This window comes from Molothrus aeneus, chromosome 6 (assembly GCF_037042795.1).
Source record: "Molothrus aeneus isolate 106 chromosome 6, BPBGC_Maene_1.0, whole genome shotgun sequence".
Lineage (NCBI taxonomy): Eukaryota > Metazoa > Chordata > Aves > Passeriformes > Icteridae > Molothrus > Molothrus aeneus.
Genome location: NC_089651.1, coordinates 21,348,765 through 21,367,548, shown reverse-complemented (window position 1 = coordinate 21,367,548; position 18,784 = coordinate 21,348,765).

Below are 18,784 nucleotides of genomic sequence, written 5' to 3'. Positions count from 1 at the left end.
AGTAAAAATGTGGTTTTTTTCCTGACTGGCACTGATTTCCCTTATGACTTTCCTCACTGTGTCATAATGATGAAATTAATGTGCAGGTTCACTCTGTAAAAGGTCAGTGTGTCCAGAGAAAAAATCCCTAAAGTGGAGCTGCCCTGGATTTATTATCAGGCTTCTTGAGGAGTTCACCCATAGAATTCAAGAATGATCCTGAAGCCAAAGGCATACATGAGATGACTATTTTCTCCTGCACAGCATGGATTGCCACAGACTTGCACCTCTGTGTGTTTTGTTCTAGTCACAAACTGTTCAACATCTCCCTGGGTCACCCCAGCTCACTTTACAGAACTCTTAGAACGGAGCTCCTGAATTTGGTGATCCCTCCAAGCTCTGCAAAGAAAACAGAAGCATTCACAGACACTTGGATATCATCTGGATGTTATATATTTTTATGCAAATAAAATACTTTTTATTGGTCATCTGGGTAGAGAAGCAACAGTGCTGAGCAAAAATGCCTTTTTGCCAGATTCCTGGCAGTCACACAGCACATTTACTGCAGTGCTTTCCTAAATGTCTTTTCTCTGGTGCTGATGTCTGCTTTCCTCTCCCTCTCACTCTCCTGCAGTTTCTATGAAAAGCTGTGTTTCATATGACTCATCTGATCTGCAGCACAAGGCAGGTAGATGTTCAGATATTTCCGGGAAGGTGTTTACCTCAGGTTATTATTCTCACTCAGTTTCTGAATGGTCATTTGGCTCTAGGTGAAACCTCAAAGTGAATAATCCATAGCAATATTTTGACTCTCAGAAGTCATCCTCTGCTGAAATTATTTGTGGGAACTGCTCTACACTACATTCAAATACTAGAAAGGATACTTAAAGTCAACATTGACATTCTCAATGTCAACAATTACTAAACAATGCTTTTATTTTAATGCATATAAACCCAAGTTTTCAAATATTATTATTCCCAGAGAGGTTCGGGTTATGTTTTTAGGGAACATACATGCAGGGGAAAAAAAAGGAAAAAAAAAGGTAAATAAAAAAGTTCATATATCACTTGGTGATTAAGAAGAAGTGCTCATTTGATTCTGGGACAGCATCAGTTGTCCTGGCTTTTGGTAGTTCAAATGGAGATAACGTTTTAAGAGAGCTGTACATGCTGTATAACAATTCCTTCCAAAAATAATTTTTTTTAATTACTGTAAATAAATTTTCTTGTAAAGCTGAAAAAAGTAGAAACATTCAGAACTTCAGTATCACTCATAATTATGTTTTGCAGCATCCTTAAACTTCTGAAAGAAGCATGTAAAGAGGAAACCTAGTTCGGGAGTGACACATTAAAGCAGAGATTTTCTTCAGCTATAAAAATTATTGCAATAAGGATACTTCTTTACTTGTGGGAGAGTTCAGAGGGGACTCCAATGGCAATTCCAAACTTACTGGACAAGTTTTGCCCATATGAGCTTGTGGATTTGGCAGAAGAAAGAGAAAGAAGCATTAATGTTGTACAAAGTATGCCTACGATTTTTGTTGTATTTTATTATTTATCACCTGCTATGTACATAAAGGCTTTTTCCTACTCCACCTGCCTTTGCCCTGTAATAGTCATCCCCCTACAAGCCTGCTACTTCTCATGCAATATTAACATTTATGATCCTGCCAAAATGTTTAGAACAGAAGCCAGAATATGCTTGCATGCATGCACACACCAGGGATGGCATACTTTCAGATCACAGAGGCAATATCCCAAGCATATGAATGCACTATGTAAGCAGAACTGGAGGGATTAGAAAAACTGGAGAACTTGGCTGCAATTGACTGTATGATTAAAAGGTTAAGTAAAGCCTTTCCAGTAATTTTTCTCAGCATAATTATTCAACACACTGCTTCTCACAGGGTGGAATGCTTTAAGCAAGACTGCTTCTGAACTGGACCTGTAGTTGTAGTTCAAGGTGATTTTTCTTTTAATAGAAGCCCATTATATTTACAGAAGGCACAGAAATGCTATATAAATTTGAGTTTAAAATCTTCTCTTCTGTTCAGAGACAGCCGGGTATTTTAGAGGAGAGAGAGACACATCTAATGTTCGCCTGAGAGCATGCAATGTGAATATTATCATAATTGTAACAAATATTATTTTTCTCATGGTTTACTAGATAAAATAGAATCATTGGATAAACAGCCTCAGTTCAAGCAGTCTCTGCTAACTTGTTAAAATAGATAACCTTATAGAACCTTATAGAAATGTGAACAACAGAAAAGAAGAGGTGTCCCCATCAAAGTACAATGAGGTTGGATCTAATCCTGCAAGTGCCTGGTGAGGCTGTATCGTTAACAGTGAGCATTTCAAATTCACAGTCAAAAGGCTTAGCATAAGGAAAGGTGTTTTATTTTCACTTCAAAAATCACTGGAAGTTCTAATTATACTTTTCACTTTCATAAAGTTATAAATCATATGATCTCAAAAGGCATTGCAATCCCTGATGAACTTAATCTCATAATGCCCAAGAAATAGAAAGCTTCTTTAAATAATATTTGCTAGGGCTTATGGGAAACTGCTAGCTCAGCCAAGCATAAAACCAGATCTCCTTACCACTTTATCTGTGCTTCAGTCATCAAAAAAACTGTCTAACTAATAGCTCTCACCTTCTAATTTTATTTTCTTAATTTTCTTTCAGTGAGATAACTCTGGTCTTCTTAACAGGCATCAAAAAACTTTGACCAAATAAAGTTACCAACTAATTTGTTGGAAAATCAGAGCAGTTCTCAGCTAGATATAAATTTTTCAAGTATCTATATAAAAGGTTTACGCTTTAATTAAAATGAGTAACAGTAAATTACAGGGAAATGTTGTTTAAGAAGCCAAACATAATGAATACCATCTCTATTTAATGAAAATTTGCCTGCAACTATATGTAGGGTGACTTCAATGAATTTGATTACTGGAGATCTTACATAAATTGTTAGCAGATTTGTGTGTGTGAGAAATAGCTACTCTTCATAGTTTAGGAAGGTTTATTAAACCTTATCAAAAATACAACAGATGACCGAATAAAGAAAAAAGATTACGGCGCTGGGAGCAGAAGATTTTCCCCAACATGTGCTCAGCTCCCTCAAAATGGAGATTTTCCCTTTCTAACCCTTTAATCCCCTCCCCAAGTTCTGTCCATCAACCCCTTCTTCGCTGCCCAGTGGTGGAGATCTCTTCCTCAAATCCTGATTGGAGGTCAGATGTCACCATAGCGACAAGCCAGCCCTCCCAGATGTCCCTTGATAACCACACAAATCTATAAATCTATAAACTTTTCTTTACCTATACACATGATATTTGCCCAATAATTGTGAGAGTCAATCATCACATTACTCATCTAACACACTGGGTTTGCTTTTTTTGGGGTTTTGTTTTGGTTTTTTTTTCATTTTCAACCGTCTCTTCAGTCTTTCATGGAAAATGTTCTTTCTCACCCTTTCTGTATCACAGAATGAAAGAGTAGAAATTACCTTTTTTAATGGTAGGAATAGATCATTAATGTTTCTGAAATTTCTCCTGTGTGTCTCAAATCAACAGAATTTGAGACTATCAATGAGAAAGTGAAGTCTAAAGAGAAGTGCTTTAGACATAGAAACACTGTCAAATGCTTTCTATTCCCTGAAAAGCAGAATGGAACATGAACCCTTCTACATTCTGAGTCATAGTATAGATCCTTCATGAGAAATGGGAGAAACCCAAGTAAAGAAAACACATAGATCAGTGAGACTTTAAGGAGGCAGGGACCTGACTGTGCCTAAATATAATGATTAGAAATAAAATCAGAAGAAAGAAAATATCTGAAGGAGGTGCAAACAATATTTTTTTATTTTATGTAAATTAGTAAAATAATATGAGTTAGTTAAGCAGTCTTTTACCATTTACGGGTGATATGAATATGTATTAATACTAGAAATACAGTCAACCTGCTATCTAAATTACTTGAGTAACTGCTGTTTATGGCCTGTGGTATAGGTGGCAGACGTGATTGTACTACATCTTAAAGGGTGATAAAATTTGAAAACATCTGTAATATTTAACCAATGCCTTTTTAAAATCTCTTTGAATCTCAATTGTTTGGGACTAATGATTGTGATCTAGATTAGATGCCTGAGTTGTGTAACTTTTGCAAAAAATTCTTGGAGGGAAAAAGAGGTTTGAAAGTCCTAATGTCAAGAAAGTTTGATTTTGTTCCAATGTGTTTACCTTGCGACTTTCTGTAAGCCATCCATATCACACAGATTAGGAATTAAATGCTGTGGTTGCAAAATCTGGGTTTTATGTGAAAACTGAAGGTAAAATTAAAAGCTGATGTTATGCTGTTAAACTAGAATAGGTAGCATTTAATAGGCTGAAAAGAATGTGCACACTCAAAGGAGAGCAAATCTTTTTGCTGTGGAATCTGAACAATTACTAAAGTCTGTGTTACAAAGGTGCTTGTTTCTGACAGATGATCACTGATAGATTGCAGCTTTTTGCGTCCATATCTTCATAAAACCGGAAACAGTCAGCTGCCTGAACAATTTTCAATGTAAAAAGAACAAAAATGAATATATAAATTGGGTAAAGGGAAAGATAAACCCTGACTATCAATAGAGATCAACATAGAAATATTATCTTTAACTACTGGCTTGAACATAAAGGGAAGAAAAAATAGGGTGTATTTCATAGAAAAATTACACACTTAGTTTTCTTAGACTCTGAAATAGTCCACAGGAGCACTGGTGGACCTGGGCTGAACATTCACAAATAGCTAGGACAAATTAGTAGCTATAAAGCAATACAAAACAATTCTCTATCTATCAGATAATGTAATTGCTATTATTGTTGATTTCTCATTTCTAAAAGTGCTTTCAAGGTGTCTTGGTGATTGAGTTTATAAAAAAATCTTGTCCTATCCACTCTGCACTGCGCATATAGCATACTGGTTGACTTCAGTATTTCATATTAATCCCAATCCTAGCAAGCACATTTGCTTCCTATTGTTCCTATGTAGTTGTTGTGTTGTTTTCAACTGCTGCCCTTTTACTACTGCAATTGCCCTCCTACCTTGCTGACCTTAGCAGTCAGTGAAAAATTTTGAGGAGCTAATCAGGCTTTTACAGCTTTCCCCTGAAGAGGTAGTGGAGTAGCACCTTGTCAGACAGTGCTTGGTGGACAGACCTTAGTACTGATGATGCTTTTTCTATACTTTTTTCGACACACAAAGATCTTTGTCCACACAGCTGATACAAATACATACAAGCAGAAGTGATTTATGTTTAATTAAAATGCCTTCCACAGCTTGACTGAGCATAAAAGTCTTTCAAAAATACATCCCCCAAATAAGGACTCTAGGGAAACATTTACAAAACAAGATAAAAATGAAAAAAGCACAACACAATTACTTAGCAAGCCAAATTCTAATTTAATAATTCATGCCATTCCTCCATGCCATTAGTTGAGATGAGGAAGTGGGCATAGTGGCTAAGTGTTCAAAAAGGACTTGTAAATGTACACGTTGAACTTTCTGAATATTTCAGCTTTCTGTATGGGTCAACAGAACCAGTTCCTTGAGGAGAAGTGCATCCTCATCCTAGGAATTATCATTTGATTTATTAATCATTCAAGCTAACTCCTAGTTGTAATTGCTGTAGTTCATTAGAACTTCATTTTTCTCATTATTTGCCTCAGTACCTACTTCAAGCTTTTATTCTTTCCTCCTTAATTCATGTTGTTGAAGAAAATGACCTTTTTATTTCCCTTAAGCCTTTATTTATTTTATGCTCATATAAACAAAGAGAGAGTCATCTGAGTCTAATTGTCAACAATATACAAAATATAGACACTAATTTATCCACATTTTCCCATAATAATACCTTAAATATCTTCTCTCTCTATTTCACAGGTGCAGAAGACATTTTTCAGATAACAAAGCTTGCTAAACCCAGTCCCAAATCTCCCTATTTTGACTACTGAACAATGCTACTTGTCTTTTAGTATTAAATACCCGGTGTCAGGCTGTCTCCAAACTAGCATTACAGATGTGTCATAAATTGTTTTAAACAAGGGAAGCATGGTAGCCAGTTAAAGGTCTGAGATTACTACTCTACCATATATTGTATTCTGGTGATGTAAATAGAGCTCATTGGTATGTCCTGGCTGAGCCTTAGTTCCTCATTATATAGTGGGTTAATTATGCCATGTTAAGCAAGAGGCAGGAGAAGAAGAAGAGTAGATTCATTTTTGCTCCTCGTGGCATATTCTGACACTTCAAGGAGAAAACAATTCAAACACATATTTTTATGGCATTTGAAAAAAATGTGAATTCAGTAGGGATTTACAGGACAGGAAAACAGTGAATACTTGTCATATTTATTGTGGAATTAGGTTTCTTATAGAGGAGCGGTGTGAGAGTTATACGACGGCTTATTGTAGTCCAATGACACTCCAACTCCCTTTTCCCATTTAAGGAATACTGAAAAGAAATGGGAACCATTATATGCTACATTCACTATAAAACTGCAGAGGGTTTGTGTGGTGTTTTTGGGGTTTTTTTTAAGGTTGGGATTAAATGTGCAAGACGTTATTTTTCATTTGGACTCAGATGTTTATTAGTTTTTATTTATATTACAGTCTCAAACTGTGAGTTCTACAGTACTTTAACAAACTAAAAACAGAGCTGTATCTTTCTCTCTACAAGGCTTTTTAAGGATAAACTGTTTAATTAAGAAATGACACAAATTATTTTTACTTTTAACTCAATAACTAACTACTTGTGGTTTGTAATGTGGACTTTTTTATTTAATTACACAATATCACCCAAACCCATGAAGAAGAAGGTTAAGAAGGACTCTGCCTTAAAACTTTCATCTTGTTTTATGTATATTACTATATTCTAAAACCTTAAACTCCAAGTTTTCTGCCATGTGATATTACACACTTCTATTCAAGTTACACACTCATAATTTTAGTTCTATCATTAATTCTTATTAATATCTTTAATTTTGGAAGACTTCTCCATGGCTCAGGTCAAGTTAGATGTCAGTGCCTCTTAGCACAGAAAGTCTAAAATTCTCAGTAACTAGGGTTCCAACAGGTTTGTGTCAAAGGGATTATACACTGAAACTGTACAAATGCATTTATTTTATGAAGTTAGCTTTTATACACCATTCCACTGTAGTTAATTATACCCATGACTCTTACCTGTGAGTGGCAAGAGTTCAATCAACTTACATTTTGAGACTTCTGAGAGTTTGCACTCTTGATATTGCAGGAGGTGGCATCAAGCCTTGTAGCTCTACCACAATACTCCTACACCTCTGATTCACCTAAGTGAAACAGTTGTTCTCCATGAAGATCAGGATGGATTGATGTCCATTAGGAACTTTCCATCAGCCTTAACATGTCTGTGTGTGTTACTGCCACCCTTCATCACTCCTCTCTGTCAGCCTCCTGGCAGTCAGATATTCCCCAGCCTGTTTTCTGTGGACAACTGTAACAGAGGCATTGGGTAAGTATGAAGGGAGAATGGGAAAAGCTGGCTTCGGAAGGTGCTGAAGAAAACAGTGGCAGAGAGAAGCTAACAAGAATAGCAGGTCTTGATAGTCCCAACATTAGCAGCCATCAGGATGCCAGCACAGGGAGGGGTAGGAGATTGGTGGTGAAAGGCAGGTGGGGAACTCTGATGACTGATAGCAGCAGAGAGATTAATGACCCCTTAATTAGGGAGCAATCAACCTAAAAAGTGAGCAGAAGAGATTGTTTTACTAGTTGGCATCCACTGTCACCTGTTCAACCACAAGAAATGCTGTAAAGATCACTTGAATAAAATCTTGGTTTCATGATTGCCAGTGCTGCTACTTGGATGCACATGTGTAGTGCTGGAAGTATGTAAGTATAAATATGTCTGTGGTAGTTAGTGAAATCAGTTTTGATACAAAAATGAAATTATCCTCTCCTGCTATGATATTGCTTATTGAACTTTGCTACCTTGTTGCTACAACCCTCCATCAGTTTCCCACAAATCAATAGCTGTCAAAATACAGTTATACAGCCAGGCAGTGCTCATCATTAAAATGGAGAGATGGGCAAAAAAATCTATTCCATAGAATTAAATATACAGGTAGCAAAGGTTCAAGAAAGTTCATCACTAATGCTGCAACAACATCACTAAAACTGTCCTCTTTCTCCCCATGCTGAGCTTTCTTCTATCTTCCATTTTCTGGAGGATGTGTCTCACACAAGTTATGTGTTGCAGCTGAATGCCAAACATGCTTTTTCTCCTACAAATAGTGTGGAATAGGTTAAGAATCTTAATCATCATTGTATTAATACAAAAGCCTTTTTTTCCCATTAAGACTTGCTCCTCATTTGTCAAATGTCATTTACCACAATTGATTTGTATCCTGCTAATTTGAAGTAATTCATCTGAGATTGAAAATAAGAATTAAAAATAGTTGCATAAATGACACATTCTTTTACAGGATTACTATTACAAGACATTTGTCTAATGGGCTTCAATGTATTATTGATTTTCTATCATTGCATTTTCTAAAAATAGAATGATTATTTAATTCATTTTTCTCATCATCCTATCTTGTGTTATGGCTCTCTGAAATTGAAAGTGCATTATACTGTGGATCTCTGTATTTTCTTCTACTGCTGTGGTAGCACACAGCTTTCCTCCACAGCTCAGACTTCTAACGTGGGTTCTTTTATTAGGCTGTATAGAAATGTTACGTGGGTTGGCAGAGCCAAATAGCAGATTCAAGACAGCTAGATGGAGGCTGACAGAAACAAAGATGGAACAAGGAAAAATAGGCAGCAGGAAAATATAAATAAGGACTGAGGAAACATAACATCGCTGTGTAGCTGTAGTACCTGGAGATCCAGTCCTGAAATTTCTTATTCTACCATTGATTTGCTGTGTTAATGTCCTAAACACCAACTGGGTAGTGGTGGAAAAGAATTCTAGATTTTAATTTTACACATCTTCCTTATAATTCAGATTGGAGGAGAGGTGACCAAAATCCACCTCCCAAATGAAAGCTATGTTAGCCAGCTATAGATAGTTTTATCCAGTATGAAGAAGCATACAAGCTAAATTTGAACAAAGTCGCAAACATAAATTCTTAAAATGTTGAATATATTTGTCCTATCCTATTAATTAAAAAAGTGGGTCACTGGATCATCTGTACCTAATAGGCTGTTTTATCATTAAAACTGTAGAAAACATTTATATCTAATGACATTTAGTAAAGTTTTCATAAGGCAAGCTGCACATAATTATTTTTTATTGTTTTCACTGCGTGCATGTGAGTTGTCTCTGACCTTTCATCCTCTTCTTGGCTTTTTAGATTTATCTCAAAATGAGATCTTATTGTCATGCAAACTCAGTCAATAAGCTGGGGAGAAACTTCAACTGAGATTTGTAATTGTCACAATCACCCTTCTAAATAAACAACTGATAGGGAAAAGGTTGGCTGGAAGAAGACTGGAAAGTGAGGCATGAAAAATCTCCTGTTCAGACAGTGGAAGAGCACATTAATCAGTCTCATCAGTGTCTTTGTGTACTTTTCCTCAGGTCTAGTGCATACCACCATCTAGTGGCTCTGAATATAGTATGGAAAATGACACTTTATTATAATTCTTTTTGATGTTTGAAATTAAAAATCCTCAAATAAACTTTTACAGGAACCATTATTGGTAATGTAACATTTCCTGCAGCATTAAGCCCATCAGAATTACATGTGAGATTGCAAACTGTCTTGGCCTTGACTAGGACTGAAGTGCCATGCCAGAACACAAGGAGATGGAGGCAGGAGATAAATATCCCCTAGTCCCATTCTTCTCTCTTCTTGGCACTGAGAGCCTCTGAAAAAGAAGGCATAATACAAATCTATAGAAGGGCAGAACTCCTACCTTTAATAAGGAGGGTTGCACACACCTTAACTGTAACAACATGTTAGTGTGCAGTCAATTAAAAAAAATTACTTTGCATCTACCTCAGAACTCCTTTTCAAAACTGTTACCGTAATAATTTATGGTAGACCTTCCTGCTGTAGTAAACTAGATAAACACAGTGGCATAATATGGGATTTGTAATTATGGACTTTGAGACCTGATGTGAACAGCAACTCTGTGGAATCACATTAACCAAAACTGAATACCTGAGCATAATTTAGTGCATGAGCTGCGCTGATCCTGAAACTCTTTCATGACTGGTAAGGCTTCATATAACAGTGTTTTCCTACATAGAGAAATCTTAATCAGTCTACGTACAGTCATCTTAATCTGATCTTGATTTCAACAAGGCAAAAGTAGTCCCATTAGACAAGATGCTGAGCATAGGGAAGTCATGGGATAGAAGATGGAGACAAGGAAAGACTCACAGACTAGATGCTGCTTTTTAATTCTATCAGTCAAGTGATAAATTCTAATTTCTTCTTGTCAATTCAGGCTATATTGAAACTAGGAATGACTCATTCAAGAGAGCTGGCTGGAAGAGGGACTGGAGGCATTTTTCCATGTAGTTCAGAGGCAGGACTGGGCTTAGCAGGTGAATTTTCCATACATAGTGACAAATAACCCCACATTGCTAAAGTGGGCGGAACGCTGAACTATAGCTAGGAAGCAGAAAATAAAGGAAAAGGAAGAGTAGAGGAAAACATGCAAAAATAAATTGAAGGTCAGATGGCATATCTGTGAGTTACAGAGTACTGGGTTGTTCAGAATACTTCCAGCAAGATCAGTCCCTCTTTCATAATACAGTGAAGTCCCACAAATTTATTCTGAGACATATCTCTTAATAACTTTGCTCAAACAAATGAGCAAAACAGTAACATAAACCCACAACCTACTCTTCTAGCAGTACGCATGTATTTTATTTTAGGGATGCTAACAATTCTTCCACACAACTGTTTTCCCATGGAAATTAGCCTGTGACTGGACACAAAGATTTTCTTTCCATTAGTAGCCAGTACTCCCTGTGGTGAAAATGAAATCAAAGAAAACAAATCAGCTTTATCAGCTGGCTTTTCAGAAAGCAATTTTGGAGAGAGCATTCCTATCATGATCACTGGTAAATTTGTGGAACAAGAATAATTTCCAGCAAAAATACTGTTATGCAATACATTTATCTCATTTTTTTTTCTCAATTTCTGCAGTAGAAATCATCAAAGATGCTTTGAGCAGTGCCAGATATCCTGCTGGTTACTCATAAAAAGCACAGTTTAGTGCTATTATGGCATTTTAGCCAATACTCTCTCTCTCTAATTATTTTTGGTTCTTTTCTACACACTCAAAAGAGTTGAATATGTGATGGAGGTTGTGACAATATGTTTAGTATCTAAAACTGTTCATACTAACAGTGACAGAAATGAGCAATTTAGATTTTTTTTTGGCACTTAGAATGTCTTACTTTAAGGTTATTGCACAAAAGGAAATACATAAATTTTGGATATGTAAGAAAGAGTATTAATTGAGGAAAATTAAGTCTTTTACTATTTATACTTAAAGTGCTTATATATCATAAAACATCTTTTTAAAAGAAAGGCAGTTAGAAAGAGTGAAGGAAATACAGAAACTGAACAATGAAAGGAATGGAGAGAGTAAATGTGTTCATTTGTTTAGCTGATTAGAGAAAAAAATAAGAGTTGATAAATAATTATATAGCATCTTCACTAACAAAAAAAAAGTTAGATATTGAAGAAGGTCTACAGTATGATGAAGACCTATGTAGCAATAAATTATGTCTATAATTTTAAGAATTAAAATTGGAGATATGGCCTGAATCTTTTGCTGTAAGGGTAATTAACCATTGCAAAATATTACTTTGGAAAATTGTTCATTCTTTATCTCTTTAATAAAGGCACATATTATGGTCCTGCAATCAAGAGTGACTGGATGGAATTCTCTGGTTCGTTAGACAGAAGGTAGAATTCAGATGATAAAACTGTATTTTACTTGCCTTAAAAATCAATAAAAGGGTTGTAATTTCAAGCCCTAAGTATCATAAAGAAAACTAATCATGCAAATCTGATTTGTCTGAGTTATAATGATTCTTAGTGAGAAAGAATGTCAGAATAATGAAGTGCAAAAGGAACATTCTCTTCTGCTGCTTCTTCTGCCTGTCTCCATATGGTCACAACTTTGGGACTTGTCATCATATCTATTTCTTCATTATACATAACAGTTCTAGATTGATCCTGGAAATAGTTGTTTGCAGCCAAGCCTAATGTACTGGATTTAAGTGCAGTGTTTTCAGTCACTAGACCCACAATTTGTGGGCAGTCCTTATTAGTTCACAGCTTTACTCTGGCAGCATTACGGGGGAAGGAGTTGTCAGAAGGGTAAAGTGCTGAGTACTTCATGTGTGAAACAGTAATATTTGCTTCTAATAACTTTCTTCCAGGCTGCATCTTCCCACAAAACACATGGAATTGTGGTGCATTTTCATGCCAACTGATCTGTTAGATAACTCTATTTGCAATACAGAAGAACTCTGTTTTAATGGGTATATTCTGTGTCCTCACCCTTCTTTTTTCATGGCTACTTTAGAAACAGTATAAGAAGTTACACATAGTAACACAAATTTGGGAGGGGAGGTGCTGCATATAGGTGCAAAAGATTGTTTCTGCTTAAGACCCACAGAAATATATCTATAATAGTCATAAATAGTTATAGAAGGAGAAAAAATGCATTCCTAATTTCATTCCTCAGGAGAGAGGGAGAGAGATGACTTATAAAGATAATCAAATAGAGAAAGATCAGCCAATATTAACATCCTGAATAATAATACAGAGATTGATCAAAGAGATTTAAACACTACAACACACCCTGGAAAAGAAAATCCATTTTTCTTATAGCAGTTATTGAAGATGAGCTATGGCAAAACATAGTTTACAGAATGAATGTGCAACTACAGCACAGTAATAAAAAATATCTTAGTATACAATCTGGAATATCCAGATGTCCTTTTGGGGCAGATCTTGTTACCCATCAGTTGAATGGGTATCTGTAGTACCAGTCTTCATCATGAGAATCAAGTTTGGTTTCCAGCCTATGTGCCCTGATAGCCAATTACTTATTCTTGCATGATTTCTTTTGTAGACTGTTTTGCTCTATTCTAGGCATGAAATACTTTTGTTAAGATCACATTTTTCACATTCTGCTGTGCAGGTTCTTCACACCAATCTATATCTTGGGTCTATATCTTTTATTCACATAAAGTAAATTCTTGTTTAGACTTAAATTTACCACACCAAAGTCAATTGGATTAGGTAGTTTCAGTGCTCTTTTTACATATTTAATAATTTTAATTTCTTAGTCTCTGATAATTCCACTAAATTAGTAGCATAGAAAAATGTGTCAAACATATATCATCCTTAAAAAAATATAAACCAGAGAAATGTTAGACATGAAATGTCTTGAATCTCCTATTGACAGCTGTACCCATAGGAAACATTAATCCACTTTAAAAGCAAGGCAAATGGCTACTTTTGAATTTGGGCGGTACCTTCTTTGCTCTTGTCCTCAGCTACATGCCACAAAATGAGTCAACCAACAAATTTAAATAAAGAGGATTTTGCACTGTCTGCAAAAAAATTATTCAAGTAAGTTGTGGCAGTAAAAATGCTTTATCTTTAGTTGGGGCAATGGGGCAATTGAGCAGCCACAAAAGACTAAATGTACTTTGAATCTAAAAGCTGATTTCCAGTTGCCAACCCTCTAAGAATCTTGCCAATTTATATTTGATTTTTACTCATTAGGAATATAATGAGTAAAAAAAAATCCTAACTTTTAATAAGCCAAAACTCACCTCATCTGTGGATTATTTGATATAATGAACTAGAATGATAATAATCATCCAGTTACAAATCTGGGCTTTTAATTGCACAGCCCCCCAGCTAATCACATACGATTGGTTTGTTGCATTTATCAGTGGGCTTAGTCAAACCCCACAAACAAAAGCCATTACAAAGATCCTCATTTAGGATATGCTTTTGGATTGATGTTTTCTTTGGAGAAAGGAGTAATCTCAGGTTTCTTTGATTTGTATACCCAGGACAATGTTCATAAACACTTTAGGACTGAAGAGTGGTAGGGTGGGTCCATCACCATATTGTTTCTTTGTCTTGAGCCAAACGCGGCGAAGCAGGGAAGTTTTGCAGTGTTTTTCTGCTGCCTACATCTCTTTTCTCCAGCCCATTATCTTTGGTCTTGGCTCTAATTTTACAGTGTCATTTTTAGCTAGTGGCAGTTATTATTTTTTTCAGCCTTCTAGATTTTTATTGCCAAGTTAATATAGCCTTACGATATCTTAGTACACTTTGGAATTTTACCACAGGTATTTAAAGAGAGCTCAGGTTATTTTTCTGTAAAATGTAATGATTGATACAAACTATGAATCTCTGTATATAAAGCTATGTGTATAAAAATAGGTGAAAAACTGATTAACAGAGCTTTTCGGACAGTGTTATTTTGTTAGTTTCCATGTGAACTTTTGTTGTTCTGTTGGTTGTCTGTGTGGTCGCACACACAAGTACAGGGATAGCCCTACTTTGTCAGGAGTTTAATTATTTTCTCATCTATACTTGGGTTTGAAGCTTTGAAGCTTACTGAGGCAAAGTATGTGGGCAGCACAGCTGTCACCCTTGTTGCTGTAGTTCCGAATACGGTAGTCCTGATTCCCATTGTACTGCAATTAATCTTCTGCTTTGCACTAATGGATGAACAAGCATATTTACTGCAGCATAAAATTCTAATTATTTCCTGAACAGATGCATAAAAGGGATTTAAATTAATGGCAAGTGACAAATGTGATAAATGTAGATAACATCTGTAAATACTAATATTCTGCATTGCAGACATTTTTTCAATACTCAGTTTCTATACCTCCATAGGGTGTCTTCCTGTTTGTAATGAAGCTCTGTCCCAGCCAGATGTTTCAGACACCATCTAACTCCCTCTGGAGACACCCCTGCCCAGCAGGCATGGCTGAGTTGTATTGGATTCACGATGATTGCACTATCTAATTCTCCAGCAAGGTGTTTAGAGGCCTCCTTTCATCCCAACTCCTTTGCTTTATAATCACACAGTATTTCTGATCACAAGCTTACAAGTGAGGTCTTCATCCTCCTCTCACTGAACTGCCTTTAATGTGTTATGTAGAGACAAAACAGATTTGAGTTTATTTAGAAAATTCTCTACAAAGTAAGTTTGCTAGATTACCACATGTGGTTCCCATGCTAGCAATGAGAACTTTAACAATGTAGCACCTAATATTTGCCATGTCTCTAGGGAACATTAACCTAAATTTTCATCTGCAATGCTTCCAGGAGTGATCACTACATGTCATACATCCTTCTTCTTTCACACAGAACAGACATATTCTAGGATCTATTACTCCAGACCCATCAGGGCCTGACTTGACTTGGCAAAGGATCTCTTATTTTTATGTCATGTAGATTCTCAGTTTTTGTCTGGGCAAACATATGTATCGATTTGCTACTTTAGCAATAGGTCAAAGCATGTTAGTGAATGCATCTTGCAGGCTATATCCCTTGACAACACAAGGGTAGTATATGGTCTGGGCAGCTTTACTAATGCTTTCATACAAATATGGGGGTGAGGAGGGGGATGGGATGACTAAGAGTGTTGAGCTTACAATTTTTTATTTTTTCATTGTTCCGATTTTTGTCTACAGTTATTCCTATCTTCTTTCATTTAATCTAAGACAGCTTTTGAGATGTCCATGACTTCAGAAATTCACATAGTTTTCCTTCTTTGTCAGTATCCATTCAATGTTGTCCCCAGTCTTTTAGTTCCCCTTGTTCAAAAATAGCATTTCTGTGCAATTTTTGTCACTTTCTTGTTCTGTCTTTTGTCTGGCGGTGTCACTGTTCCACCTTGCCCACTACTGTTATCAGCTCCTTACACCTCGTTTTTCAAGTGTGCATTAGATTTAGATATCACTATAATGATGCAACAGGGACTCCAAAAGTGCCACAAATTAGATTTGAAAGTGTATATTAAAAACAGCTCTCTCTTTCCCTGCATACCAAGAGGGATATTAGGAGAAACTAGGATAACTGCAGGTTTACCACTCTCTGGAAATCAATGGCACAAGTAGCAGAATACAAGTGCAGACAAATACAAATGAAAGTTAGCATAGTATACCAGTAGAATTAACAAGATAAAAACTTAGGTTTTAATCAGAATACATTTGTCATAGAATATTTTAAGATGCATTTATGCTGCTACCTTTTAGCAGTTAATTTCTGCCCAAAGGTACGAAGGTTTACATTCTAGTAAATTTTTATCATGTCTAGGTTCTCATTATCCATGTAAATGTATAATTCTTTATTAATTCCATTTAAGCTCTTAACCTCAATTATATCCTGTTGCAACAAGTTCCACAGGTTAATGACGTATCATGCTTAAAAATTTCTGCTTTCATCAGCTTTAAATTTATCTTTTAACATCCTTTCTTTATGACCCTAATACAATTTATGTAATTCCCTAGAAACTGTCTTTCTTGTACTCCAGCTCTTTTTTTTCCTTTTCTCAAGCACAAAAAAGTCTGACAGTTTGCCATTTTATGTTTTTTTAAATAAAGCATATCTGAAATAATTAAAACATGTGAGACTTGATGTCAAAAAATTTTTTGACCTCAGGATCATCTGATGGAACACCTTCCAATATTTTATTTGATAAATAGAAGTAATCCAGAAGGTTATAATGAATAAAATATAATTTCTGAAGCAGACACTTTGTGTAGAAAAAATAGCTCTCCACTCAAACTATTGTGCTTGTTAGCAAACGTGATATAGTGTTAATTAAGTTTTTCAACCTGAAACTGCAAAACATGAATAAAATAAAACTTGAAACACCTTGTTTCTCAAAAGCCTAACCAAACCAAAAGACCATGGATGCTACTAGCAAAGAACTGGACTGCTACAAACAGTTAGCTCTACCATGGAAATGTATTTCTCAGGTTATATTTTTCAAATAGAGAAACACAGTATTAGCAAAGATAAAATCTGTAGAGATGGACTTTATAGAGGTAGTGTCCTTTGTAGTTTTATAAGTGTTATATATAACTATATATATAACCTTGTCTTTTGTGGTCATTGACTGATATACTCATTTTATTGGAAATGTATATATGAGAAATCAATGTTGCCAAAGTATTATTAGATTTCTAGAACTGTTTCCTAATTCTAATTTTCCAAAAGGCTTATCAAATGAAACATTATGACATATTTAATGATTGAACTTAATTTTGCCTGATGAATACATTCAAATTTTTTCCTCTCAGTTTTCCCATATTAATTCTGGTATGGTATTGTTGTAGAAAGATTGTGATAGATTATCAGAAGATTGGCTATCAAAACATTGTTTACAACAGAATCATTCTTTGTGCTTTTTGAGGCCACATGTAGTTCCAGTGGATACACCAGGAAATATTTTATTATGTATGAGACATGCTGATCTAAAATGTCTGCATAAAAACTGTTAAGCTCTGCTTTAGTTGCCCTGAGCAGATAAAGGAAGTTCCATTTTCTTTGACTGAGTTCCTTTCAAGCGCAGCACTCTGTAAAAGGGCTTGTAGAATTTCACTTTACCAAGGAAAACAGCCAGATTTCCTGAATGATTTGAAGTGCATTGTCAGGATGATACCTCCTCCCAGTCAAGTCCACCCCAATGTCTTTAGGGTACTCTGTAAATTTGGAGAGGTAAAGAGAGACAAGCAAGTACAGGTAGCTCTTGTGCCCTCCATAAAGGAATAGCTCTTGACTTTTGAACTGGTCTCATTGATCTAAAACAGTGGGAAGAATCAGCTTGGAAGCTCACTGGACCATATCTTCTGTGACTGACACTTCAAAGAAGAGTTTAAGTTCAGTTCTTCACCCTTGTCGGTTCTACATTTACACAAGTATAGAAAAATAAATCCTTAAAAATGAGGATTTAAAATAGACTCAACTTTCTTGAATCCATTTTTCTGGCACAAGTTCAATGGACTGAGTTTTATGAAAACTTCAAGAAGAATGAAAATGGAGGTAAAGGTTCATTTTTAATGCATCCTTCTGTGTAGCTTTCCCAGTCTCTGCAGTCTCTTCTACATAAAAATTCCAAACAATTCTTAGGGCTTCTGAGATGTGATAACCTTCTTCCTTTTACCTCTGTTGTGTACAACTACAAGTGAATTCCAGAATGTCATCAGCCCCATAGCTCATAATTATTTCAGCACAAATCCTCAAAGACTAAGTATCATGCCTCATGGTACACTGCTTATTTGTGGATGCTTAGCTAAATCACACTTGATAAAATAATACAAATTTTAATGCATCTTATTTGATAAAATTCACAGCAGACTTATTAGAAGTCTGACATATGTATAAAGTAAAAATATTTCTTAAAAGTAGAGCAATATCAGTAATTTTGTGCTGGACTTGTGAAAATGTAGAAAGTCATCTGTCTTCCCAATAGTCAGGCTCAGAAACAATGACAGACATGGGAACAGAACCAAATCTTCCCATGTATGATCCCTGTGACAATATTGCCTTTCCTTGCATGTTCCGTAGTGCTCTTAGGCTCTTTGTGTTCAAGAAACAGTGGGTGAGAGCTTTCAGACTGTAATTCAAGTAGAACAGAGTTTTAGAAGTATGTGATAGAGTTATTTTCCCTTTTGGTAATCTGTCTTCCATTACTAATTGTAAGAAACAGGGAAAAAATCAATTTGAAAGACATTTTTCATTATAAAGTTTGCTTTCTTTTTCCT